Source organism: Schistocerca serialis, chromosome 1, assembly GCF_023864345.2.
Source record: "Schistocerca serialis cubense isolate TAMUIC-IGC-003099 chromosome 1, iqSchSeri2.2, whole genome shotgun sequence".
Lineage (NCBI taxonomy): Eukaryota > Metazoa > Arthropoda > Insecta > Orthoptera > Acrididae > Schistocerca > Schistocerca serialis.
Genome location: NC_064638.1, coordinates 1,250,704,635 through 1,250,732,446, shown reverse-complemented (window position 1 = coordinate 1,250,732,446; position 27,812 = coordinate 1,250,704,635). Strand labels below are relative to the sequence as shown.

Genomic DNA, 27,812 nt, shown 5'->3' with positions numbered 1-27,812 from the left:
GTAAGTTACGGCAGTAATCTTCTACCAGTGGTCGATCACACAATTCGTAAATCGTTGAAGAATCGGAAAAATGATCAATGAGAAAGTGTACAATAGTGTCCTATAATACGATTTTCAATTGCCAGAACAACTTCAGAAACATAATTTTAGAATTTTTTCACAATTTTTTGTATGTTTCATCAGTAACAGAAAAAGTACAAATCGTGACATTGGTAGCAGGTTAGAAATTTTTCCAGGGACGTATACCTTGTGATGCAGTTACGTTACCAGAGGACTTGTAACGTAAATGATCTACGAACTGCCCGTTTGTAGCTCGGTTCGAGGAGAATAAAATAAGAAGGTACACTGTTTCCCTAACGAGATCTGAATGGACATCTAAAGCAGACAAAGTTTTGGAAGGTGAGACGCTGTTGTACTTATCGGTCTTCATAAGACCGCGCCATCTGTTGCACAATATTTAGATTTTAAGCCAGTGACTGAGGGAACGTTGTTTTCACTATAGTATGTAGAGGTACCACTATCAGTGCAAAGATTAGGCCGGCCTAGGGTTCGAGTCCTTTGTGTTCAAATGGCTCTGAGCACTATGGGACTTAACATCTGAGGTCATCAGTCCCCTAGAACTTAGAACTACTTAAACCTAACTAACCTAAGGACATCACACACACCCATGACCGAGGCAGGATTCGAACCTGCGATCGTAGCGGTCGTGCGGTTCCAAATTGAAGCGCCTAGAACCGCTCGGCCACATCGGCCGACCGAGTCCTTTGTGTCTTTTTCTTTTCTCTTCACCATCATATTTTCTAAAAGGCTGAGGGGCGTCATCGCGAAATTAATATAAATGATTTCTGTAATACTTAATGTTATGTAAATATAAGTGCACACTCTGTCAGGAGTGAGCATGTCCGATTTGGTGAACTTTCATAAGCTGATATCGTCACAGACCCGGACATGTATCTTTCTCCTTTGTATTATTAAATATTCACGGATATTCAAGTATTTATGTATGTATAACACAGACAGAACAACAGGACTAAGGACACGTGCGTTTTGATAAAGTTAACGTAGGAATTTTACGCGCGTCCATTCTCGGGAACAAACTGTACTGCTTGCGAGCTAAATAAAGTCAACAGGTACCGCTGGAGAGCTCTCAGAGCGCAAAATCAGTTTAACCAGCAGGTAGATCCGTCGTGCAGACGGCGCTGTGTCTCGTGAGGTTAGACATCCCACCTGCGTGCACGTCGACGTTAGCTGCGTCGTCCCTTGTGCCGACAGCTTAACCCTTGTAAACGATATGCTAGCAATTAGATGTACTTTAGAATGTACAAATTTAAATGTTTGTGGCTGGGTTTTTAACAACTGTAAAACCAAACAAATTTTTACCTTCTCCACATCCATGAGGACCACTTGATGTTTTTTTTTTTTTATTCGTGTCAGAAGCACCATGGATAGAGGAATATAAAAAAATGGACAGCACACAGAAAAAAAAATTAATTACAGGCATATGAAAATATATATAAATATACACTCCTGGAAATTGAAATAAGAACACCGTGAATTCATTGTCCCAGGAAGGGGAAACTTTATTGACACATTCCTGGGGTCAGATACATCACATGATCACACTGACAGAACCACAGGTACATAGACACAGGCAACAGAGCATGCACAATGTCGGCACTAGTACAGTGTATATCCACCTTTCGCAGCAATGCAGGCTGCTATTCTCCCATGGAGACGATCGTAGAGATGCTGGATGTAGTCCTGTGGAACGGCTTGCCATTAGAGATGGGCAAAACTGTTCTTTTCAGAGATCGGATCAGAACTGTTCACTCCCTGAAATGAATTAGCTCTTTTTCATGACTCACCACTCATTCACAACAGAAAATAAATGGAAGGCACATTGCCCTTTAAACTTGGTTTATTCCAGGACTATACCTGTATTTTGATCTTATTTGATCCTATTTTGAAGTAACACAGATAATGAGTCAGAATTTTGTATTGTATATTGAAATTTCCACGATAGGACAAAGTTTTTGATTATTGATTTATTTTGTACTATCGTGGTTTTTTGGGTGATCGGAAAATGTTGTAACTTGAGATTTACATTAACAATATATTTGGCTATAATGTATTAAAATTTCATTAACCTCGTACAAATACATCGCAAGCCATATATTTTTAAAGTGAACATTTCCTTCCAAAGACGCCTAAAATCGCAAAATCCGTACTACAACAAGAAAAAAATATATAAATTTGACTGTAAGACCAAAGTGCTGCATATAGCCTTCCGCAGAATAAAACAAGGAAAAATTGGTGTATCACTTTTGCTATACGTTTATCGGTTCGCTCGTAATTAAAGTGTAAATTTGAGTGACCATAATAAAAAGTCCTATAGTAAGAGGAGCCATCAGGAACCTAATCTGATAAATTTAAACAAATAAAAATAAAATAAAAACAAATGATGTATACATAACATAATTATGTAATATACATAACGGTATTACTACGAAGAACACTATCCAGTAGAGACGAACTCCGATGCAGAGGCGCTGAGTCAAGCAGGTCGAGCCGCGAGCTGTATTACTGCACGAGCTAAGACCCCAGAGACCAGAGTGACACCTGAGTTGCTTTGCTCAATGCTCTGGCAGAGTCGAGAACGGTGGGGTGAGCGTTGAGCGGGCGAGTTCCGAGGGTGGGGGGAGCGGTGAACGACCACCACTCACCCGCTCGGAGACAAATCGTCCGCTCTCTTGCGAGCAGGTTGTTGCAAGTAGTTCTTATGTCCTCCGCTAGGAGGCTCTCTGTCCTGTTGCTCGCATCAACTGCCCAGAGGGCAGGACGTGCAACTGAAACGATCGCTGATGGAGTTCAGGTGCGCCAGACACTGCACGCCGCAGAGGAAGCACAGAGACGGCACGGCATGTGTGAAACACAAAATCCAATGGGGCACTGCACAATGCAGGCAGCCAAGGCAGAAGCAGGGCAGAGGCCGGCGCTGGCTGTGTTGTGTGGCGTGCGGTGTGCTCTGCCCAGCAGAGGCCCCACTGGTCTGCTCCGACTCTCTCTCTCTCTCTCTCTCTCTCTCTCTCTCTCTCTCTGCTGTGGGAAACGTTTGGAGCTACCGTTCTTTTTTTCTGAATCACTGATTGTTCACTCCTCTGAAAGATTCAACTCTATGAATTAGTTCAGGAGCGGATCCCCCATCTCTACTTGCCATGCCATTTCCACCTGGCGCCTCAGTTGAACCAGCGTTCGTGCTGGACGTGCAGACCGCGTGAGACGACGCTTCATCCAGTCCCAAACATGCTCAATGGGGGACAGATCCGGAGATCTTGCTGGCCAGGGTAGTTGACTTACACCTTCTAGAGCACGTTGGGTGGCACGGGATACATGCAGACGTGCATTGTCCTGTTGGAACAGCAAGTTCCCTTGCCGGTCTAGGAATGGTAGAACGATGGGTTCGATGACGGTTTGGATGTACCGTGCACTATTCAGTGTCCCCTCGACGATCACCAGTGGTGTACGGCCAGTGTAGGAGATCGCTCCCCACACCATGATGCCGGGTGTTGGCCCTGTGTGCCTCGGTTGTATGCAGTCCTGATTGTGGCGCTCACCTGCACGGCGCCAAACACGCATACGACCATCATTGGCACCAAGGCAGAAGCGACTCTCATCGCTGAAGACGACACGTCTCCATTCGTCCCTCCATTCACGCCTGTCGCGACACCACTGGAGGCGGGCTGCACGATGTTGGGGCGTGAGCGGAAGACGGCCTGACGGTGTGCGGGACCGTAGCCCAGCTTCATGGAGACGGTTGCGAATGGTCCTCGCCGATACCCCAGGAGCAACAGTGTCCCTAATTTGCTGGGAAGTAGCGATGCGGTCCCCTACGGCACTGCATAGGATCCTACGGTCTTGGCGTGCATCCGTGCGTCGCTGCGGTCCGGTACCAGGTCGACGGGCACGTGCACCTTCCGCCGACCACTGGCGACAACATCGATGTACTGTGGAGACCTCACGCCCCACGTGTTGAGCAATTCGGCGGTACTTCCACCCGGCCTCCCGCATGCCCACTATACGCCCTCGCTCAAAGTCCGTCAACTGCACATACGGTTCACGTCCACGCTGTCGCGGCATGCTACCAGTGTTAAAGACTGCGATGGAGCTCCGTATGCCACGGCAAACTGGCTGACACTGACGGCGGCGGTGCACAAATGCTGCGCAGCTAGCGCCATTCGACGGCCAACACCGCGGTTCCTGGTGTGTCCGCTGTGCCGTGCGTGTGATCATTGCTTGTACAGCCCTCTCGCAGTGTCCGGAGCAAGTATGGTGGGTCTGACACACCGGTGTCAATGTGTTCTTTTTTCCATTTCCAGGAGTGTATATACAAATATTTGTGCACAGAAACAAAATGTTATAGGCATTTGGCCCATAAGCGGGCTACGTCGACAGCATTTGGGGTTGCCAACATCAGATCCTCTAAAGTGCAGTGTGAAGGACATTCAGGGCAGTTATACATGTGCTGGGTCGTCTGCACCTCTCCACAGTCGCAGAGATTAGATGTAGTAGAATATCCCCACTTCAGAAGGTTATCTCTTGACCGTGCAGTGTTGGTGCGTAGCCTGTTTAGTGAACTCCAGACCACCCAGTCCTCATTGTAACCTGGTGCCAATTCTTCCTTTGGTTCCATCCAGTGCCCTTCTCCCGACCGCTTCCATCCCTCCACCCTAGATCCAGGTTGGTCGCTAAAATCTTCGGTTGCTCTGAGAAAACTGCGTCTAGATTTCAAGCGTTTGGTGGCTGGCTGAGTTTTGTGGAGGGGGTGGCTCTCTGCAAATCTCAGCCCTCGCTCTTTCACTATAGGCTGCCACTTCTCTTCGCACTGCAGGAGGTGCAATCCCAGCAAGATGGTAGAGCTTGTCTGTTGGCGTCGGTTTCAGACATCCAGTGACGAGCCTGCAGGTCTCGTTCAGAGCAATGTCGACCTGTTTAGCGTGGGTAGAGTTGTACTAGACACTGCTTGCATATTCGCCTGCTGGGAAGCAAACTGCTAGTGCTGTGGTCCTCACTACCTCTGGCTTTGCGCCCCAAGAGGAGTTCGTTATTTTCCGAAGAATATTATTTCAGCCGCTCACCTTCATTTTGGTGTTAATACAGTGCTGTTTATACGTCAGAGCCCTGTCTAGGGTTATTCCAAGGTATTTGGGGTTATCGCAGAGTTCGAGGAGTGTGTCCTTCCAGAAGACACGCAGCTTGCGGGATGCCTGCTTGTTACGGAGATGGAAGGCGCACACTTGTGTTTTGCTAGGGTTCGGCTTGAGTTGATTGTCGGCGTAGTACTGACAGAGCATGTCTAGCGCATCCGTGAGCTTTGTCTCAACATCCTCAAAGGAGTCACCCTGTACGGCCATAGCACGGTCATCGGCGTAATATAGTTTTCCGTACCAGCTGGCAGTGGTTGATCGTTGGTGTATATGTTAAAAAGTAAAGGTGCCAGTACGCTGCCCTGAGGGAGACCATTTTTCTGGGCCCGCCACCTGCTATGCATCCCTTGGAATTCCACAGAGAACCTATGGTTCTCTAACAGACTTCTAACTGTGGATGTGAATTTAAAGTCCCTGGTAATGGCATACAGCTTCTTCATTAGCAGACGTAAGTTGACGGTGTCATATGCGGCTGTCAAGTCTATAAAGGCGACACCGGTTATTTTCCGGTTCTCATAGCCGTCTTCAATCAGTTGCGTGAGGTTAATTACCTGAGATGTAGTGCTTTTCCCTGGGCGGAAACCTGCTTGTTGGGGGATTAGGTAGGGTTCTATGGCACTGGAGAGGCGATCCTGTACTATTCTTTCAAAGATTTTAAAGATATGGCAGAGAAGTGATACGGGTCGGAAATTTCTGGGGTCATCAGCATTTTTGCCTGGTTTTAAAATGGCAATAACTTTAGCCTTCCTCCAGATTGTGGGAATCTGACCTGTTTCCATGCAATTGTTAAACAGTTTCAGTAGCAATTGTTTAACGTTGCGGCCAAAGTGGTCAATCTGTTCAACAAAAATCCCGTCCAGGCCCGGGGCCTTCCTTAGCTTGCATTTCGCTATGGCTTTGTACAGATCTGCCATTGTGAGAGGGGTGGTCAGAGTTGAATTTTCTTGGTGTTCAATCCTGTCTATTTTGGTCTCCGACTTCCTGATTTTGGTGTCGGGTTTCCCATTCTTGAGAAGCTGGTGGGCTATTTGGTCGGCTGTGACGGGTGCATGTCCTGGAGAGAAAGTCGGGTCATTGTTGAGACGTTTAAGGAGTGTCCAGGCTTTCTGACTGCTCCTTTTCATGTCCAGTTCCTCTATTGTCCTCAGCCATTTCTCTCTCCTGGTTTTAGCTAGTGACTCGATTAGCTGCTCGCCCGCAGTGATAGTTTCCGCGGACAGAGGGTTTGCGTCAAACAGTGTCAGGTATTGCTGCTACTGATCCTCTAATTCTGGCGTAAGGCCTTCAACATAGTTGCTTCTGCATCCTCTAGGGATCGATTGCTTGGAACACCACTGCACAGCCTTCACGAAATTGTCTTGGTTCAGGTGGTAAGTTGTTTACAGAATCTTCCATGAGGTTTTGAAAGGTTGACCATTCTGCTTTCTTAAAATTGTACCTACGGCGAAAAGGTACGCTATGGGGTTTAAAAACAGATGTGATCTGGCACATTATTGGACGGTGCTGGGTGTTTGGTATTGGTAGCAAACTCCTTTTGAGCATTGGGACGTTACTTGATGGCTAACGAAGATGAGGTCCGGGTTATAACCTCTCCCCCATCTGCCACTGTTGTAGGAAGCAGGCAGTTTATTGTCATGTATCAGTTTTAGGTTGTTTAGCTCGGCCCAGCAGATCACAGCCGTGCCATTGTCGTCGTCTTCTTGGTAGCCCCGCTGCGTACTGTGGCTGTTGAAATCACCGATTACAAAATTAATTCTGTCTTTATTAAAATTGTTTACGTTGGAGCTGGAAAAGTCCACAGTTGGTGGTTTGTACACTGATGTAACAGTGCAGTCACTAAGTTCAATGGTTAGCACTTCAGTATCATTGATGTCGTTTATACTGCTTGAAAGGATCTGTATGTTTGGCCTGGTAAAGATTGCGCTGCCATACTGTCGGTGTGGCCTTTCAGCTACTAGTCGCATGCCGTTTATCTTGGGTCTTTTGAGTGTGCTATCTCTGTGAGTTTCTTGTAGACACAGGACGTCACATTTCTCTTTCTGACAGAGGTCTTGTAGTAGACGTTCTTTGCATGCAGACAGGCCTTCAATATTTACAGAGATAATCGTCAGTGCTGGGCCTGATAAGGTCCTTTTCTGTAGGATTGTCATGTTGCTTCTGGAGTGAAAGGATCAGCCGGTATACAACCGCCCAGGGGACGCCCGAGTATGTGTATTGCATTCACATACTCTTCGTGGAGGCTCCTTTCTTGTTCCCCACTTGATGTGAAATCCATGGAAGGAACATTAGAATATCAGGTTTTTTAGTGTAAAGTAGTATAGTTCATTTCTGAGAAGTTTCACGTTCTCGAGAACCTTCTGCGGGTTGTGTACCTGATTGCTAATTACACTGAAATATGTGACTTGACTTCTTTCCGTTTCCGAGAGATTAGATGCATGGTTCAAATGGCTCTGAGCACTATGGGACTTAACATCTGAGGCCATCAGTCCCCTAGAACTTACAAGGGGAGGCCGCCAATTGTGAAATTCAGATTCGATTTATACTGCGCATAATAAAGGCTCATGGCCAGAGGTGTAATGTGGCAAAGCACCAAGATGCACTTCTCAGCCGTTGTCGAGAAAATCGACAGTTAAAAGAAACCGTTGCGGTGAAATACTGTCTACGATTAATAATTTTGTACACCGTCGTGGCGCAGCGGTAAGCGCTCGGGTTCGTAATCCGAAGGTCGCCGGATCGAATCTCGCGCCATGCAATTTTTTTAAATTAGTTTTCTGTAATTCAAACTATTAATGAATTGCTTATGCATGTTGGTGAAGGCGGATCGCTCTCCCATTGTACCGCCTCCAAAGTCAAGACCGTAGTCATTGTTGAACACTTTTGACAACCACAGTGCGATTTATTTGTCATCACTCACACACACAACATTCATATCACCAGGCCTCTTACAGTTAATTGTCACATTAGGTAGGTCAAAAACTTCCAATCTTTAACAATGTTCACAATACGCGTTAAATGTTCAAAGCCGAATACAATTACACTTTTTTGGTACCGACCGGAAAAGTTAAGCTTCTGTTATGAGTATTATCACATCACATTCCGGCACCGACTTGCCGCACTTTTGCTCCATGAGAATCAGACCGAGAACTAACTGAGAACTGTACCATTTCGGACCTTATATAGACGAGTGCTTGAATATTTGACTATTTCTGTTAATATATTATACGCTGTAATCTCCCAGGGTTAAAATGATGCTTTATAATTGGTTTTCAAGTTAACTATTGGGTTTTTTTACTTGAATAACATGAGAGAGCTGTATGAATTTAAATACGCAGAACTAACTTATGCATCCGCAGTGGAAGTTCCCGACTTATAGCCTCTCTTGTACGATAATTTTTACTTATTCAGATTTACTTAATTCTTAATTAATGCACTTACAAAGTTGAGAGTGGAGTCACTTTACGTAGAAAAATATAGGTAGCAAAGGTATCAAAACAGATCTCGGAATTATTCAGTAGTTTGATCACAATTGGCACTGAAAGTCATACAGGCTACAGATTTCAAGTCTTAATATCGATTTAACTAATAGACTTTAGGTTAAGTTAAACACTTTGCTGGAATCAGTAAAATTTAGGCTTTCTTTTGGATGCAGTCTCATAGCCGAATTCGATCTATTAGCTCACTAGAATTTTACTTAATATGTCTTGCACAATATACGTCATTGTTCATAGCTTTTAATAGAGTGCATTTCCAATAAAACTAATTAGCTCATTACTTTCAGAATAGACATTAGAATGTACTGAAATAATAGATTTTACTAGGGGAATTTTATTTAAAGTATTTCTGAATTCTGTGCTATGAGGCTGAAGGCCACAGAATCTGTAGTCGGAACCTGAGTAGTGAAAATAAAGAAATAAAAATTATTGCTCAACTAAGTTACTGAAGGAGTGTAAAACCAAAACAGGATAGCAGTGGGCAACCCTGCTTCCTTACAAGCTGTTGTGCAGAGAAATTTAATCACACAACGTAATTTCCCTAATTTGTAGTTCAGCTTGTCTCGTACAGCAGAGGGGTGTCAACTGTTGAAACGGATCCGTTACTATTTTAGGCAAGAATATCAGATACGAACATTAGTCAAGCGCTAACTAGCTGCGCCCAGGCAGCGCCGTGGTCCTCTGGTCACTACTGTACTGGCTCGGCCCGTTTGGGGGCAGCAGCCCGTAGCGCCCCGCCGAGCCACCGGGCCCCGGCCTTGAGTATGCTAATCGGCAGCTAATGGGGTCGCGACGCCGTTATAACCACGGCACAATGTCCCATTGTTAGCCGGCATTGTCCGCACTACAATCAGCCCCTCGCAGGTGAAAATTACGGGCAACGGGAAGCAGTGTAGAGGAACCCGGCGCCAGTACAGTGAAGTACCGAGGCCCTCTTAAATTAACGGCCTCTTAATTTACGGATCTAACGCACGAGTCACCGTGGCGATCATACACAATACGCGCCTCGGTGCTCCAGTTTACACTCAGTCCGAACAAATACGATGACCCATAGTACCCAATTAGCTTGAACACTTAAGCATTCAATCGTAGGCGAACTTACAGGCTTCAGATCAAATAACTTTTCGGCAAAGGATCGGAAAATCACCCTACTTGCCCATGAACCTATGTTGGAAGGGTTTGGCTGTCTTGCGTGCCTCAACGATACAGGCAGTTGTATCGTGCTTGCAACCAAACACAGGTTTTCTGAAGTACGGCAGAAGTCTTTTCGGCGATTACAGGGGCAATATTCTGGATGATAGTGACCTACTTTGCAACATGCATCGGCATCACCGCTGGTGGAAGACAGGGGGACGTATTCCCTGCCCGTTCACAAAAAAACGACGCCGTTGAACGAAAGAATCGAAACTTAACTAATTACACCCACTAAAGGCACTTTAGCAGCAAGAATTAGACCGTTTGCTAGACTTACTAACTTACCAGTAAATCAAATTCACTCATATTTTCACTAGAAAGACAACGTTCAAAGTTTTAATGATTTGTGTTGATACGACTACGAGTGATTGAGAAGCGGCGTAGGTAAGCACGAATGTGCTTGGTTTTGTTAAAAATTTGTAGGACTGTTGGCCATGAGGCAGGCGGGTAACAATCGAAAGCCACAGCATGTCACATTTGCAATAGCTTATCTCGATCTTACATTAACCTTTGCTCTAGCACTGAGCCGGCCGAAGTGGCCGTGCGGTTCTAGGCGCCACAGTCTGGAACAGAGCGACCGCTACGGTCGCAGGTTCGAATCCCGCCTCGGGCGTGGATGTGTGTGATGTCCTTAGGTTAGTTAAGTGTAAGTAGTTCTAAGTTCTAGGCGACTGATGACCTCAGCAGTTAAGTCGCATAGTGCTCAGACCCACTTGAACCAATCTATCACTGATAATCACTTATGTATATTACATAGACAAATGCATTCCCAAAATTTAAGTACTGTACATTACTTATTTTTTGGTATTACGATTTTTTTCCGTCAGTGTATTTAAAGTGTGGTGCTATGTAGGAATGCTGAAAGTCAGGTGGGTTGATCGAGTAACTGATGTTGAAGCACTGAAACGGACTGAGGAGAAAAGAAATCTATGTCACGACTTGCGTATAAGAAGAGATCGGCTAATAGGTCACATCATGAGCCATCGAGGAACCGTAAATTTCCGAATGGAGGGAAATAGGTAGTAAAAACTGCAGAGGGAGACCAAAGCTTGACTACGAAAAGCTAGCTGAAATGAATGTATTTTGCAGTACTTATGCAGAGGTAGCTTGCATAGACTGGCGTGGTTAAAAAATGGTTCAAATGGCTCTAAGCACTATGGGACTTAACATCTGAGGTCATCAGTCCCCTAGACTTAGAAGTACCTAACTAACCTAAGGACACATTCATTCCCGAGGCAGAATTCGAACCTGCGACCGTAGCGGTCGGACGGTTCCAGACTGTAGCGCCTAGAACCGCTCGGCCACCTCGGAAGGCCGACATCAGGGTTTAGGTCATTAGGCCTCTTCCGCTCCTTTTTGGTCCTGCTATCGTTTCTGGGAGATCCACTGTCTGCGTTTACCCATTGGTTTGGATTGACGTCCTTCTTCGTCTCTCCTTGTTTGTGGATCCAGTATTTCGTAGCTTTCATTGCGTACCGCCAGAATTTCACTTCGGTCGCCTCTACTATTTTCCATGTGGATGAATAACCAGATTCCAGTCCCGTAAAGTAATAATATTACTATAACTACGTCACATGAATTAACTGGAGTTTCTTTGCGTGATTTTGGGTCCAGTGTTCGTACTACTATCTCCCTGAAATGTGTAATCCGTATACGTTTCATGAATGGATCCGCATGTGCAAGTCGTGACATGATCAGACATTTCTTTTAAATTTCAGAGAATTATTCCAGTCGTAAGAATGAAAAGTTAAACACAGATATTTTCTTTAGTCAACTGCAGAATACGTTTTCCAAAGAGAGTCTTCAACTAAAAGCGTGTAACACGGTGTAACTTACCGAGGGTGGTGTCGCAGTGTTAATAGCACATGTGATCTCATACGGAAGGACGACGATTGATATCTCCACCCCAACTACCGCGATTCAGGTTTCCCGTCTTGTCCCTAAATCGCTTAATGGTCCATCCTCCTCAGTAAGCCCCTAAATATGAGCTATTTATACGATTTTTCGTTCTGAAAAACTAATGAAGCAATCAACGTAAATGTTGTTGTTGTTGTTGTTGTGGTCTTCAGTCCTGAGACTGGTTTGATGCAGCTCTCCATGCTACTCTATCCTCTGCAAGCTTCTTCATCTCCCAGTACTTACTGCAACCTACATCCTTCTGAATCTGCTTAGTGTATTCATCTCTTGGTCTCCCTCTACGATTTTTACCCTCCACGCTGCCCTCCATTGCTAAATTTGTGATCCCTTGATGCCTCAGAACATGTCCTACCAACCGGTCCCTTTTTCTTGTCAAGTTGTGCCGCAAACTCCTCTTCTCCCCAATTCTACTCAATACGTCCTCATTAGTTATATGATCTAACCATTTAATCTTCAGCATTCTTCTGTAGCACCACATTTCGAAAGCTTCTATTCTCTTCTTGTCCAAACTATTTATTGTCCATGATTCACTTCCATATGTGGCTACACTCCATACAAATACTTTCAGAAACGACTTCCTGACACTTAAATCTATACCTGATGTTAGCAAATTTCTCTTCTTCAGAAACGCTTTCCTTGCCATTGCCAGTCTACATTTTATATCCTCTCTACTTCGAGCATCATCAGTTATTTTGCTCCCCAAATAGCAAAACTCCTTTACTACTTTAAGTGCCTCATTTCCTAATCTTATTCCCTGAGCATCACCTGGCTTAATTCCACTACGTTCCATTATGCTCGTTTTGCTTTTGTTGTTGTTCATCTTATATCCTCCTTTCAAGACACTGTCCATTCCGTTCAACTGCTTTTCCAAGTCCTTTGCTGTCTCTGACAGAATTACAATGTCATCGGCGAACCTCAAAGTTTTTATTCCTTCTCCATGGATTGTAATACCTACTCCGATTTTTTCTTTTGTTTCCTCCACTGCTTGCTCAATATACACATTGAATAACATCGGGGAGAGGCTACAACCCTGCCTCACTCCCTTCCCAACCACTGCTTCCCTTTCATGTCCCTCGATTCTTATAACTGCCATCTGGTTTCTGTACAAATTGTAAATAGCCTTTCGCTCCCTGTATTTTACCCCTGCCTCCTTTAGAATTTGAAAGAGAGTATTCCAGTCAACATTGTCAAAAGCTTTCTCTAAGTCTACAAATGTTAGAAATGTAGGTTTGCCATTCCTCGATCTATTTTCTAAGATAAGTCGTAAGGTCCGTATTGCCTCACGTGTTCCAACATTTCTACGGAATCCAAACTGATCTTCACCGAGGTCGGCTTCTAGCAGTTTTTCCATTCATCTGTAAAGAATTCGCGTTAGTATTTTGCAGCCGTGACTTATTAAACTGATAGTTCGGTAATTTTCACATCTGTCAACACCTGCTTTCTTTGGGATTGGAATTATTATATTCTTCTTGATGTCTGAGGGTATTTCACCTGTCTCATACATCTTGCTCACCAGATGGTAGCGTTTTGTCAGGACTGGCTCTTCCAAGGCTGTCAGTAGTTCTAATGGAAATTTGTCTACTCCCGGGGCCTTGTTTCGACTCAGGTCTTTCAACGTAAATATTTTTGCAAATTACTTATTAATTCTAAGTTGCTCTGTGCGAAACGAGGTGAGCCCGTAGTGGAAGTCCCTCAGACAACAAACCTCAACTGAAGTCAAAAAACAAGCAGTTGTTTTCATCCATAGGATATTGCTCACGGGGTAATAGCACAGGTGTTGAAACTTGAAAAAAAAAAAATAGAATAGCAGACGTCGTGTGTTTTTGGTCTCGTTTTCTTTCAGTAACTAATAAATAAATAACAATTTAAGAAACCAGAGTGTCACTCCTTGTGGATGTGCTCGAGGAGTAATGGAGCCAAATTTCAGAAAGGTATCTTTATTAGTTTGCCCTCAAACCACTGCGGCAGCTTGAGATTTATTCGACAGTTATTGCAAAAAACGTCACCAAAAATACGCGACAAAACTACATCTTTGTTTCAAACGTCGGCCACTTTATTATCTTCTCAAATTAAGAAACAAAAACTGTGCTGTTACTCCGTGCGCAATATCATATACTCGTAGATACAGAAAATTGTTTTTATTGTTACGTGCCTAAGTTGGTAAAAATGGAACACTTACAGGATCATTTGAACTCGGTTCGTCTGTCTGTCTATCTATCTGTCTGTCTCACGGTTAAAATCATTTTTCTCAGGAACGGACAGACGTCTCAAGTTTAAATTTTTGTCACATGCTGTGAAGTCTGTGGTCAACTGGGGGTATAAATCATTGTAGTTTCAAAGTGACTGCAGTCTAAAGACATAGCCTTTTATGTCACATGTTTTAAAACTCGCAAGCTTGGCCTATGGTCATGAAATTTGGCAAAAAGGAAGGTTTCACAGTACACGAAAGGAAAAATATCAGAAGATTCATAATTCGTAATTACATTACACGAAAAAATATTTTTCGTTTTCTTTATCCGTCGTCTGTCTGTCCGTTTCTCTCAGGAAGAATCTGGCGTATCAAATTCTATCACAGATTAAAGTCTATCTTCCCTTGGCAATGTAAAAATTGTAAGGATCTAAGTCAATGCAACCAAAAAATACCGCCATTTATGACACATATTTTAAAAATCGGGAACTCCGTCGTCAAAACCATAGGGTACTTCCCGTGGACCTAGAGTCATGAAATTAGGCAAGAAGCAAAGTTTCATTGTACAGTCATCATCATCATCATCATCATCATCATCATGAACCTGAATGCCGCCATTCTATGGACTGTTGCTTTGATTCTGGTGTGATGTAGGCCACCCATGTTTCATCGCCCGTAACAATTTGGCTTAAGAAATCATCACCATCGTTGTGGTACCGCTCAAGGAAAGTCAATGCACTGTCTAAACGTTTGATTTTGTGCACATCCGTCAACATTTTCGGTAACCAGCGTGCGCACAATTTTCGGTAATTCAAGTGCTCGGTCACAATTCCACACAAAACACTACGAGAAACATTAGGAAAGTCATCCCGCAAGGAGGAAATCGTAAAGCGTCTGTTTTCTCTCACCTAATCGTCCACTTCCTGCACCAAACTTTCATTAACGACCTAAGGAAGCTCACTCCGTTGTTCATTATGCACATTTGTGCGGCCGTCTTTAAATGCTCTCACCAACTTTCTTATCATTCCATCAGTCATAATGTTTTCTCCTTAAACTGCACAGATCTCACGGTGAATATCGATCGCTTTTAGGCCTTTAGCACTAAGAAATCTTATAACAGCCCGTACTTCACAGTCGGCGGGACTCATAATTATCCGAGGCATCTTAAGCACTCAGTACACAACATAGACAAGGAGGAATCAGACTGTAATGGCGTCAGTGCGTAGACGACAGATGTAGGTACCCAGTGCGCATGCGCAGAACGCCGACCGCAGCGCTGCAAAACAGTACTTACTTTAAAAAAACGCCTGGTATCCTATACTCATTTGACCAGAAATCCTTGTCTTCTTTCCACTTCACTTCACTGACCCCTATTGTATCTAGATTGAGCCTTTGCATTTCCCTTTTCAGATTTCATAGCTTCCCTATCACGTTCAAGGTTCTGACAGTCCACATCACAACTCATATAACGTTACTCTTTCGTTGGTTATTCTATCTTTTTCTCATGGTCACCTCCCTCTTGGCAGTTCCCTCCCGAAGAGCGCAATGCAGAACTGTTACGGAGTCTTCTGCGAACTGAGAGATGATGATGACACTTTCCCAATTACAGGCCACATGTCTTGTGGATAAGCGTTTAACATACTTTAATATTCATGACACACTTTATATAAATGAATCTCAAAAGCATACTCTATAAGGAACGTTTTAACCCAACAAAAACTTGGTTAAAAAGTTGTAGCCTAGCCCACCCCTCCATTTTGAGAGGTGGAAGAAGCGCTAAAGCAGATCAGAGATTGAACATGTACCACAACGTCTGCAAAATAGGTGGGAGAGGCCTTCCAACTGGGTAGATGTATGGGTGGCGTATGACGACTCCGTTCATGTGAAATAATTAATTTAAACCAACTTACCCTTTAAGTACCAAACTTTAACCGGCCAGTTAAACAGAATGATTATAAATTATCATAACAGCTATTCACCTGATAAAACTGTCCCCCACTATTACTTTCATCCCATTATGTGAGACATCGAGACCACATTTATTTAATGTAGTGTTGCAAAAAAGTGCTGTAAACTTGCTACGAAATTCTTCGTGAGCACCGCATGCTTTGGATACTGTGAGGCAACATCTTGCCAACTGTGTACGGCGCTAGGCCTGGACCTGCGCAAGGCATCAGTCGGCGGTTGTTCTTTTAGATCACCCCGTTTAATATAATGAATATGGTTCTGGAACGACGGTATCAATTGTGTTCCCAACGCTGAAGTCATCAGTAACGTACTTTTATTTGCTATTCTCTTATATATATGATTACGTTAAGTAACGTCTTTGGGAATTACATACCTAATCCCTTGCAAATTACGGTAAAAATCCTCTACCATCAAACTTACAGAACCCAGGCCTCCCCTGCAGGTAGCCAGAGAGTCCGAACTGCTTCTGCAAAGGACAAATTATATAATATCATTGCATGTGAATTAATGTAACGCGCATAGCTCCCCCCCTCCCCCCCCCCCCCCCCGCCACCACCCCCCGCCCCCCGCCCTCAGTTACCACCTGCCGCTCAGCCCGTCATCAGCAATCATACATAAGAGTTTAAAAATTTGTACCTTCAGTCAAGAAGAGAGCTACATTTATTTTCTGTAGCCTTCGTGGAGTATGTGGGAGATGATACTTCCCATTGTACCACTTATCACGGTTTCATTTTTCGTTTAGAGCAAGGGAAGAATGATTACTTCAGTGCATCTCTGCACTCTGTAATTAGCCTGTCCTCATGATCCTTATGGGAGCGACACTTGGCGAATTACAGCAGATTACATATCTCGTATACTAGCTGTAGAAGAACTCTTTCTACTGTACTTGTGAGCTGGTATAGGAGCCATGTTATAACATTGTGTCGAGATCTGAAGATGGTAACCATGCTTACCGAAACCAGCAATAGACAATAATGGATGTGTACATGCGATTTTGGCTAATAAGCTCACCTCCTTTCAAGTCTTAATACAGTTCTCCCTTACTCCTGTAGATAAGTACAACTAATGGATAGTACTGGTTCCTTAAACTTTGTAAGTAGGCTTTCACAGGAAAGTTGGGACTACTTCCAAGTGACTGCTAGTTCAGGTTTCACAGCATCTCCAGGACACTTGTCCGTCGGCCAAACAAACCTGTGATTAATCGCGCTATCTTTCAGTATCCCTTGATAGTGCTATTCAACAAGGGTCCCATTTTCCGCACCCCAGTATGTCCTTTATCAACGAGTGAGCCATTGTGATCATCCTTTTCATGTTGTTATTGTGGTCTTCATTCGGAAGATTGGTTTGAGTCCACTGTCCACACTGCCCTATCCTGTCAATCCCTCTTCTCTGATTTTTACGGCCCCCACATCCCACAATCAAACTGACGATTGTTTACCTTCACGTTGCCACGGCATATTAATTGATCCACAGCATTACATGAAGTCAGCTGTAATTGTACTTTTCCAGTAGCCAGCATTTTGGGTAGAAAGCACCCAACCATCTTCAACATAAGTCTAACAGACTACTATCAAAACTCTCCCGTGTACCTAAAACACCGACAGGGTGATCCAAGTACATTTGTGTAGACAGAAAATCACGGTGAAAAAAGTATCACAGAGATGGCAGAGTTATACGAGGTATGTTCAGAATATTCCGGATCTTTGTCCTTAAAATTTTTCTACGTTTGCCTTTTACTTATTTATCCTCCACGTTGATAAACCGCTCCCAACACCATTTCCACATCCGGCAGCAGTCTTGGTACGCCTCCTACTGCATCGTCGAAGCGACATCTGCGAATTTTCTTTTATCTCGTCTATCGCTGCAGATCTTCGCCCTTTCAACGGGGTCTTCAACTTTTGAAATAAAAATAGTCAACAGGGGCCAGGTCTTACGGAGCATGAGGCAGCAAATTGATTTCGTTTTTTGTGCAATAGTTACCCACAAGCAGAGACGACTGTATGGATGCGTTATCGTGATGCAACCGCCACGACTTGTCTCGCCACATTTCAGGCAATTTCCTTCTCACATTTTCTCGCAGGTCTCGCAACACGTCCAGATAGGATCATCGATTAGCTGTTTGTCCTGTGGTACGAATTCATGATGAACTAATCCTTCAAAGTCAAAGAATACTATCATCATGGCTTTGACATTTGACCTGACCTGAAGGTCTGTTGTTGGTCTTCGAGAAATTTTTCCCGACCCAATGTGAAGATTGAACCTTGATCTCAACATCATAACCGTAGACCAATATCTCACCACCAGTTATGGTTCTTGTAAGGAACATATCATTTCCGCAATCCAAAAGCTCGTCAAAGAATGCGAGGTGAAAGTGTTTCTCGTTTTGACTCTTGAGCCGTGGGACGAACTTGGCGGCAACACAACGCATTCCAAGATGCTGTGTCAGGATTTCATGACATGATCCAACTGAAATGTTACGTTCTTCTGCGATCTCTCGGACAGTCAGTCTTCGACTGGCACGCACGGTTTCGTTGACGTTGACGACACGCGCGTCGTCGGTAGACGTCGAAGAGCGTCCTGCACGAGGGTCACCTTTAAGCCGTGTGAACAATTCGTAACACCGAGAATCGCTTAAGCTGTCAACACCGTAGGTTTCATGTTTCATTTGGTGTGTTTCTGTAAAGGTTTTCTTGAGTTCCACTGGTATGCTGCCGTGGCCCGTTTCTGAAAGATGTTTCACAAATTCTGGTAGACTGGCGAACAGTAGCACTTTATGGATAAATTTGACGATGCCTTCATGCTTCAGGATGTGTTCTGTCAACCGGTCCCTTCTTTAAGTCAGTGTGTGCCATAAAGTGTCTTTCGCCCAATTCTATTTAGTACCTCCTCACTAGTTACTCGATCTAACCATCTTACCTTCAGAAAAGTTATTTATGTTTAGATGCCTCTCCATCCAAGACATGTGGCTTCCTCCCTACCGAGACGTCTTCAGTCCTGTAACTAAGTTTGGTTTGATATCCCGCATAATTATGCTTATGTTAAAATTCGTTGAAATACTACAAAATCAAAAGCTATTCGAAAGTACAAAATTCTGTCTCTCTTACTGACTTGCCGGCCGCGGTGGCCGAGCGGTTCTAGGCGCTTCAGTCCGGAACCGCGTTGCTGCTACGGTCGCAGGTTCGAATCCTGCCTCGGGCATGGATGTGTGTGATGTCCTTAGGTTAGTTAGGTTTAATTAGTTCTAAGTTCTAGGGGACTGATGACCTCCGTTGTTAAGTCCCATAGTGCTCAGAGCCATTTGAACCATTTTTTTTCTTACTGACTGTTGTGTACATAGTTCTGCGTAGTCAACTCGTACACAACTTTCCCACTAGAGCGCGTCCCGCTAAGCACAACAGCGCAGGCACAGCGCTCGTCCGTCCCCGCACTATGAGATGGCGCTGCCATAGAGATGGACCAAATTCTGCTTCCGCCGATCTGCGTATTAATATGCAACGCAGCCAATGAGATTGCTGCTGACGTAGAACATTTTCTCCTCGCAGGTCACACTCGCGCAGTGATATATGAACGCGCGAGGCATTATAACGAGTGTACAGACCTCCAATTAGTGGGTCGGCATTTGTCTGCACCAGCCTATAGTCAAGTTTCAGTCTGCGCCTAATAAGATTACCATATTCCTGTACATAGCCATGAAGATAAATGTATAGACACTTTTGTCAAGTATCAGAGATATATGTGAGAATAAGATTAACGTACTAATACCAAAGGAACTTCAGATTGTCAATTTTGGTCACCGTCAATCTGCTACACTAAGCATGCAAGTGGCATTTCTATCGTCTGACCTAACGGCAGAAGATAAACATGCCACGATAAGACCACGAGACATATTTCTGACACTCGCCTACTTCGTTAGAGCGACAAGTCAAATAATCTGATGGTGTGTGTACTGAAGGTCTTACAGTACGCACACCACACTGACTTAATCAACAGCTTTCACAACGTAATGCGAGAAGAGCGGACATGTTACACAAGACTGACGTTTAAGGAATACACGCTCGCTAGCATGAAGAGGGGGGGGGGGGGGCGAGATATTACATTGAAGAATAAGTACTTGACACTGTAATGTTGGGAGCCAGCTGGTTGCAGTAGAAAATCGCGCACCCTTCTAATAGCGTCCCGAGGATTGGTCCGGTGACTCGTGGCATTCTCCTTGCCTCCTGGGCTGGATGAGATGCAGGAGCCGAATAACACGCGGTCTCAGGGGCCCCGTCGTGGGCGGCGCTTACCGGGTTGCCGGCATCCCAGGGGATCCATAGCACACGGCTGCGTTAGGCGAGACAAAGCGGACACTTGAGCGCCGGCTCCAAGGGGCGGCGCATTGTGCTTCCACAGGCCGCAGCCGTTAACACCGCCCGCTGCGGCTCCACCCCTCTTCAGGTCTCAGCCTGCCTTCTTGGCGCGCTTGTTTCTGATACACGTTCAGCTATACCAGAGGTACATATAAAGTTTTAATTACGAGCATGAAAAAATAAAGCAGTGTAATTAACACTTTGTTGGTCTGCATTAAAATACCTACACTAAAGTGCCGAAGCACAATTGTATAGGACTCCAAAACAAAGCAGTAATTCGTTTTCTGCATTTGAAGTTGAGCAGCAATGCAAGGACCGATACTTATTTGGAGCAAGTGTACACCTGCAGTGCGCTGTCATAAGATACTATGGTTACATCCTTACTGGCTAAGTGGCGTAGAGGCTTCCAGCGCGTTCAGACAAATCAGAATAATGAAGACCTATGTGGCAGAGCATATCTCTGTGAACTGGAGACCCTGGTGCCCGACGATGGGCATTTCGTGATCGGGGCGATAATGGCAGAAATCAAAGTTGTTCATACATCACTTTGTACCAGAATTAGAGTTTCACTGTGCCCCATCCTGACAGGTACTGGCAGGAGTAAAGCTGTGAGGACGGGGCGTGAGTCGTGCTTGGGTAGCTCAGTTGGTAGAGCACTTGCCTGCGGAAGGCAAAGGTCCCGAGTTCGAGTCTCGGTCCGGTACACAGTTTTAATCTGCCAGGGAGTTTCACTTTGTACCATCTTGCGCGACATTTTGAACGTGACAAATGTTGTCACAGCTGGGTTTCGCAAATGATCTCACCCATTCAAAAAGCCTGCCAAACTGAAACAGCTGCAGAAATGTTGGAGTTATGTCAGGCCAGACAACAATAATGAAACCGTGCTTCACGTAATTTTCATCTACATGATTAATTGATTTTATAACCATTTCTTGTTAATATATATATTTCTAAATTTTATCGGCAATTAGTGTTTATAAAAATGAAATGTACCGGGTGATCAAAAAGTTTGTATAAATATGAAAACTGAATAAATCACGGAATAATGTAGATAGAGAGGTACAAATTGACACACATGCTTGGAATGACATGGGGTTTTATTAGAACCGAAAAAATACAGAAGTTCAAAAAATGTCCGACAGATGGCGCTTCATCTGATCGGAATAGCAATAATTATCATAACAAAGTAAGACAATGCAAAGATGATGTTCTTTACAGGAAATGCTCAATATGTCTACCATCATTCCTCAATAATAGCTGTAGTCGAGGAGTAATGTTGTGAACAGCAATCTAAAGCATATCCGGAGTTATGGTCAGGTATTGGCGTCGGATGTTGTCTTTCATCATCCCTAGAGATGTCGATCGATCACGATACACTTCCGACTTCACCTAACCCCAAAGCCAATAATCACACGGACTGAGGTCTGGGGACCTGGGAGGCCAAGCATGACGAAAGTGGCGGCTGAACACACTATCATAACCAAACGACGCGTGCAAGAGATTTTTTCGCGTCTAACAATATGGGGTGGTTCTAATAAAACCCCATGTCATTCCAAACATGTGTGTCAATTTTTTCCTCTCTATCTACACTATTCCGTGGTTTATTAAGTTTTCAAATTTATACTGACTTTTTGATCACCCGGTATATTGATAGGACAAGTAAGAATAATTTATATCACATCATTGTAGTAAACAAGCTGGTTGGGCTGGGGTTGGGTTGTTCGGAGGAAGAGACTAAACATCGAGATCATCGGTCTCATCGGATTAAGGAAGGATGCAGAAGGAAGTCGGCCGTGCCCTTTCAGAGGAATCATCCCGGCATTTGCCTGAAGCGATTTAGGGAAATCACGGAAAACCTAAATCAGGATGGCCGGACGCGGGATTGAACCGTCGTCCTCCCGAATAGGAGTCCAGTGTGAAACAATCTGGTCATGTCACGGAAGTCTCCTTGTATAAAACGTAGATAATATATTTCATGTCACAATAACACGAAGTGTTTGCACTGAAAATTTTGTAATATATGACCAGGCAAATTATGAGTAGCACTCCGTCTCAGGCCACAGGTGGCCCACCGGGACCATCCGACCGCCGTGTCATCCTCAACTGAGGATGCGGATAGGAGGGGCGTGTGGTCAGCACACCGCTCTCCCGGTCGTTATGACGGTTTTCTTTGACCGGAGCCGCTACTATTCGGTCGAGTAGCTCCTCAATTGGCATGACGAGGCTGAGTGCACCCCGAAAAATGGCAACAACGCATGGCGGCCGGATGGTCACCCATCCAAGTGCCGGCCACGCCCGACAGTGCTTAGCTTCGGTGATCTGATGGGAACCGGTGTACCCACTGCGGCAAGGCCGTTGCCAAATTATAAGTAGGCGAGCAAGTATATTGACACAGTATATGATTGCAAGGAGATATTGGCAGTACCCGACAGACCCAGCCAGTGGCTGGAAACTGTCCAAGATGATGATGATGATTGGAAGTAAAGAAGAATACTGAGTGGTCCAATATTTATTCAAGCTGCTAGATATTCAAGAAGAACCTGTTACTAATAATAGATCTCATAATAACCATTACTTCGCACCACAAGCAACGCATCACTAAATAAGTTTGACTCAGTACTTTTGTAGCTGTGTAATAGGCATACCAGCGTCTTCCTAACAATTTGGAGCATTATAACGCTGTCAGTCAGGACAAACTTGTCCTGAGTCTTTAGCCATTAGCAGCGGTCTATCGTTCTATCCTATTACCACAAATTCCGAGAAAGTCACAACTGAAACAAACTGTCAAACGATATCAAAACCTAGTTGAATTTACGACTGATAATCAAGTACTTATTGTGTCCAAAAGTAGTAACTATAGTGTTTCGGACAGTATTGCACTACTAATGGTGATGATCAACTTAAATTAAAAATGATTTAATTGAATTCATTTTCTATGACAAAAGCGTGTTGGATTTCTTGTAGTCAAAGTAGTTTTAGCAATTTATGATGTACTTTTGTAAACGACACTGTGCTTACGTCTGCGTAACATTTGTATTGAATGCAGTCGTTTCCGTGAATGAAAGGTTTTACTGTATTAATCTGACAAGGAATCAATTGCAGAGAAATAAGTAAATGATAATAATTAATTTGTCACGTTTAGGCATTTTTTCAAACAGATAGCGTTTACCGTGATTTACATAATACAGTACAGTTTTTATAAAGCGTTGCTCGTCATTAATTATTATTAGTGATGATTTTGGTAACTAGCACTTTTAAAGTCCAAATTAACGTCTTTTGTGTTCACGTCACGTCTATTACATGTAGGCTAGCGCATGTGCATTTTGTCAAGTTGCTGCCTTGTCTTGCTCACACGATTTCGCATTGTTTCAAAGTCATTACAGTCATTTACTAAAAGTAATTTTTGCTCATTTTTAGATCTGGTGACCGTCTCATTCTGCAATCTAAATTCATTTAAACTAAATTCCAGCGATCTAAATGACGGCTAAGTAATCAGGTTATAACTATCTGCGCTCTGTCGGTAAGCACTGATTTCCGCATTCGAAGTTGTGTTTGCAATAATAGCGAAATCCTAGGTACACGTGTCACAATATAACCTTATGTACACTGTACAGTATGGGTACAAATCCACATGACTTCTTTAGCCACTGAATAATCATTGACGGATGGTGGGTGTATCACTGTCACCAAGAGCTTTGGAAATGTATGGATTCGCCGTCCGAAAATGTAAATACCAACGTTTGTTGGAAAAGGTAGCACCTAGCATTTTTTGCGACTGCCATGTTATAGTGCTAACACATTATGCTCGTAAGCGGCAAACTGTTGCTGGAGGACGCTAACGAAATCTGCTGACGAGGTTACGGGTAGCTATCAGGAGGAAGTCTTGCTCCAAGATGACGCTCCAGCTAATTTTACACAGGACGCAGTCACACGTGCTCCTTCTTTCGGCTATCAAACTTTGCCTCCGCTCCATATCCCCTTGTCATGCCAAGCAGTGACTTCTTCCTCTTAACACGGAGGAAAACCCCTTGCCAAAATGACGATAAGGCGCCTTTCGAGGTGGGTCTTTTCTTCATCAGCCAAAATACAGACTTACACTGCCAAGATCCACGCCAAGTCATTCATCTCTGGGAATAATTTGTCGTACTGAAGAGTGAATATATAGAGAAGGACCCGCTCTACGCGTCCGGCCATCTTGATTTAGGTTTTCCGTGTTTTCCCTAAATCGCTTCAGGCAAATGTCGGGATGGTTCCTTTGAAAGGGTACAGACAATTTCCTTCCCTAAACCGAGGGGATCGATTGCCTCGCTGTTTGGTCTCTCCCCCAAATCAACCAACCAACCAACCTGCCCTCATACTGCTTTAATTAAGAGTATAATTTCAGCAGCAGCTGAGAATTCATAACCAGCCGAAGCTGTATCATAAAATAATCAGTGCAACTTGGTATTTGTTATGCGAACAGTGATGATTTGGCTACAAGTAAAATGCAAGCTTCGACAAACTCACGATTTGTTCCGTACCCGACATGCCTCGCATTGCTTACAGGTAAGGATTTCTTCGGTCACCTGATACAGATGACGAGGGCACCAAGCGTGCCAAGGCAGGAATGGAGACAGGAAGGATCGCGCTGAAGTAGCACTCTGGGGGCAACGCACTTCATATGCTTCAATGTTGAAGTTGTCATATTTGCATTAGAAATGCGAAAACTGATTCGGGCACAAACTAGAGTTATTTTTCAAAGAATTCCATAGTGGAACAATTCCAGGCCTAGGTAGAAGATAGTGAGAGAGAAGGAGAGAGAGAGAGAGAGAGAGAGAGAGAGAGAGAGAGAGAGAGAGAGAGAATAAAATGCGTTCCATACTTAACGCGGCTCAAGTACTTTCGGTGACGGACATTCGTTGTAGGTGACATTACTCACAGTGCAAGTTTTAGGATTTGTACACGCTTACGTTTTCTAGTAGCAAGTGTGATTCAATGAGTCCTTGACCGTTCAGAACAAATTAGTGTTTAATATTATCATAACCGGTAATCTGTTACCAACAAAATTTTTGACCATAGACGTAAATTAAAGGAATCTTACTGTATATATGGGTCGCTGTTTTATTCGCTACAATGTCGCAGCTTGTGTGACTTAAGCTGTTTTTAACGCTAATCCGTTAAGATGGTCTGTGGCTGAAACCTGTTGATATTCACGTTTAAAATAAATAAATAAAGCAGCTGATGGTCAAACATGCATTTTATACATTACTTGATGACCGTTAATAGTCACCTGCCAAAAATGTTAATCTTTAATTGCTTCTAACCCTACAGAAGGCAGCGAGTGTCGGTGAACATAAATTTCACCAGTTGCGAGTCCGTTCCTGTGTCCACACCATGAGTCTACACCTGTGTCACAAGGCCTGTGCTGTGGATTATCATCCGTAAAAGCTTTATGGAAGAAGCTAGCGCAGATTCATTTCCTCATGACCTCTACACCACCTTCATTCCTTCTTATGGCTTAACCATAATAGGACTGTAGCTTCTCCACCACTTCTTTAGCGAGATGACAACAACGACGTACAGGTCTGCATCACTGAGCTCTTTCCCTTTAGTATCCTTCTTTTCTTTTCACGTAAACATTTTCCCAGCCTCTTTTTCACTTTTCAACGTATTCTAGCTCTCCAAATTTTTTCAGTTTTTTTCACAACACATATTTTCCAATACATTTTCAGACCCTTTCGAGTCTCCATATACAACCTACTTCTCGTAACGTATACAATAATTCCATTTCGACCTTAAAAAAGTTTCTGAGAGCTCCATATGATGCCATCACACGTGTACCTAGAAACATTCGGAGTACAACATGATCCTGCTGAGTTTCTTTGCAGCCTTTGCAGGTGCTGTCCAGCACCCTTCCATTTCCTAGGGGTGGTGCTGTGACATCGGCATCCAATGACAGGTGACCACGCTTCTGCCATGGCCCATCAAATGCTGCAGCTACGTCAGTGTCGCCTTCATTGCACACCACATCTCTCCCACTGGTTTTGGCGCAGACGCAGCACTAACTTGGTTAAGGCTGTGTACTTTCTTAACTCTAAATCTGCATCTACATACATACTCCGAAAAAACACCCCGCTGTGCACGGTGGAGGGTACCTCGTACCACTACTAGTCATTTCTTTTCCTGTTTCACTCGCTAATAGAGAGAGAGAAAAACGACTGCCTAAAAGCCTCCGTAAGACCCCTAATTTCTCACATCTTATCTTCGTGGTCCTTACACGAAAGCTACGTTGGCAGCAGTAGAACCATTATGCACTCGTCCTCAAATGCCTCTCTAAATTTTTACAACCATCGACCACCTATGGCAGGTTTGCCTGATCTATCTGTTACCCAGGTGACACCCGATGACAACTACAAGTTCAAAGTGAGCTCTCGTGACCAACCCATTCTCCTCTTACTGCTTCTCTACTTATAACACAGTACTCCTTCCCTTATTTTATATTGGCGAGTCTGTCTCTCGTAACGTCTAGTGGTCAGTTCCCCATTATATACAGGTGTGCGGATACTTTTGATCATGTAGTGTATCGATGACAACACTCTGCTGTACAATATCAAAACACATTATTGGTTATCGCATTATGACCGTTTTGGTGGGTGCTAAATGACTCCCTATTGAAAATTATTTATAGCTTTATTGAAAGTAACCAATTTTATTGGAATAAAAAAATATTTTGTTCGTGAGAATGGTAGAATTTACTGCAAAATAAATCACTTACGTCATTGTACGTATCGGCGGCGGACGATGGCGTAACACCTAACCTTGAGCGAACAGTCTCAACTGGCACCCCAGTAGCGGGTATGGTGGTCCATGGTGCAAGTACAGACATAATGGCAAAGAATGCGAGGACCGTTCGGCGTTCCTGGAGTAACGCGAATTAAATATACCCTGTCGTCTCTACTGGATGTGACTTGAGTCAGTCATCTAAGCGACTATGTTTGCGGTTCCCTTCTCTGTATTTCTGTGTGTCTTGCGGAAAGAGCATCGTCTTCCCTCCAGGAATTTCCATTTGAGCTTACGGATCATCTTCGTAACACTTGCGTGTTGACCGTACCTACCGGTAACAAATCTAGCAGCAAGCTTCTGGGTTGGTTTGATGTCATCCTTTACTCTTACCTGACGGGGATCCAAACATTCGAACAGCATCCAAGAATGGCTCGCGCTAGCGTCTTACACGCCGTCTACCGTCTCCTTTATGAATGAGCCGAACTGTCTCCAAATTCTCCAGTAAAACGAAATCGATTATTCACCTTCCCTACTGCCACGTGACGTGCTCATCCCATTTCATATCGCTTTGAACGTTATACCTAGATATCTAGTCGAAGTGACTGTGTCGAGCTGCACCCTACTAATGCTCTGTTCTGTCGTTACAGGGCTGTTTTTAAGACATTTCCAGGGGCAGATGTGAACTCTGACCACAATCTATTGGTTATGACCTGTACATTAAAACTGAAGAAACTGCAAA

At 44.0% G+C, this 27,812-nt stretch overlaps 1 pseudogene; it reads right to left on the bottom strand.

Moving 5' to 3' along the window:
• Positions 1–22,554: 22,554 nt before the first annotated feature.
• On the bottom strand, positions 22,555–22,671 carry LOC126428874 (5S ribosomal RNA; annotated as a pseudogene).
• Between the last annotated feature and the right edge of the window lie 5,141 nt (positions 22,672–27,812).